Source organism: Tripterygium wilfordii, chromosome 8, assembly GCF_013401445.1.
Source record: "Tripterygium wilfordii isolate XIE 37 chromosome 8, ASM1340144v1, whole genome shotgun sequence".
In the NCBI taxonomy this organism is placed as follows: domain Eukaryota; kingdom Viridiplantae; phylum Streptophyta; class Magnoliopsida; order Celastrales; family Celastraceae; genus Tripterygium; species Tripterygium wilfordii.
Genome location: NC_052239.1, coordinates 8,933,021 through 8,934,687, shown reverse-complemented (window position 1 = coordinate 8,934,687; position 1,667 = coordinate 8,933,021). Strand labels below are relative to the sequence as shown.

Here is a 1,667-nt window from a genome sequence, read left to right as displayed (position 1 = left end):
TTTATTTTATTGCAGAAATTTTTTCTATTGTATGAGCTTGGGAAGGCAGACCCTTAATTCGAAATTGATTGATATTGATTTGGAAATTGAGACGACACTTCGCAATCTTAGGCGAGAGCTTACTAATAATTTACCGGAAGGCATGGGACAATATAGCAAAGAGGAATGTTGGTGAACCCGATGGGGGCATGAATGTGAATGAAGACAATGGTAATGGTGGAGGTGCTAATGGAAGAAATGGTGGTGAAGAGGTTGAAAACCCTTCTAGGCAAGTTGATCCTCGCTCTCTTGAGGATTGTGCTACGCCTACCTGGGATACATCTCCTTCAAGCATCCGCTATCCTCCAATCAATGCTACTAATTCTGAGATCAAGTCAACTATCATCAACATTATCTCTAACTCGATGAATTTCTATGGTCTTCCTAATGAAGAGCCCAATGTCCATCTTCGCTCTTTCTTGCATGTGTGCGCTACTTTTGGGATTAACGGAGCTTCTAAAGATGCTATCTTGTTGAGGTTATTCCCATTCTATTTGAGGGACAAGGCTAAGGGATGGTTGATGTCCTTGCCTGTCAATTCTATCACCATTTGGGATGAGATGGCAGAGCAATTCTTGATGAAATTCTTTCCTCCGGCCAAGGCGGTGCAAATTAGGGCGGATATCATGTCCTTTGCTCAAAAGGATCTTGAATCATTCTATGAGGCTTGGGAGCGCTTTAAAGGAATTATTCGAAGTTGCCCAAATCGTGGCCTTCCGAAATGGGTGGTGTATCAAACTTTCTATAATGGGTTGAGCATGCATACTAAGGAGACTATTGGTGCGGTTGTGGGAGGTTCTTTTATGACAAAAAATCAAGATGAGACTAGGGAATTACTTGATAAAGTGGTCAAGACCACTAACTCTTGGTCCTCGATAAGGGGGAATCCAAAGCAAGGGGGAAGTTGTAGAGATGATGAAGTTATGTCTACCTTGGCTATTGACACTAAATCAAGCTCAATGGGTACATGCTATGGAAAGCACACCTTCCTACATTTCTTGCGATTATTTTTGTGGATGCCATCATACAAAGGAGTGTTTTATTGCTTCTTCTTCTAACTCTAGTGAGCACGTGACTGTCATTGGTAGAGGTAATTTCAATTAACCCCACAATGATCCTTATTCAAACTTCTATAATGCGGGATTTAAGAATCACCCCAACTTCTCTTGGAGCAATACACAAAATGTGCAAAATCCTCAACATCTAGTGCAACCCCAAGAGAAGAAGAGGGATATTGATGAGATGTTCTCAAAGCTTGCTGGAGGTCTAGATACACTTACAACTCATACCCCCCAATTTATGACATGGAGGGAGCAAAACTGATGCCACTCTACAAGCTCAAACAACTTTGATGCAAAACTATGGAGCTTCCATCCGGAATCTTGAGGTACAAATGGGGCAAATAGCTAACACTTTGTCATATAAAGAAAGAGGTACATTGCCAAGCCAATCGGAGGTGAATCCAAAAGGGAAGGATAAAGAGCGATGCATGGCAATCACTCTCCGAACTGGTAAGGTGGTTAAAAATCCTTCTGATCTAGATGCCGTAAAGGCAAAAATTTTACAGGAGGAGGAGAAGTGCAGAAAAACAGGAGAAATAATAACAGAGACAAATTTTGATCTATCAG

General features: G+C 41.4%; 1 non-coding gene across 1 annotated transcript; it reads right to left on the bottom strand.

The window, feature by feature from the left end:
* Positions 1-648: 648 nt before the first annotated feature.
* Positions 649-754, bottom strand: LOC120004637. Its single transcript, XR_005469567.1, has one exon. It is a non-coding gene; the product is annotated as a small nucleolar RNA R71 (small nucleolar RNA).
* Between the last annotated feature and the right edge of the window lie 913 nt (positions 755-1,667).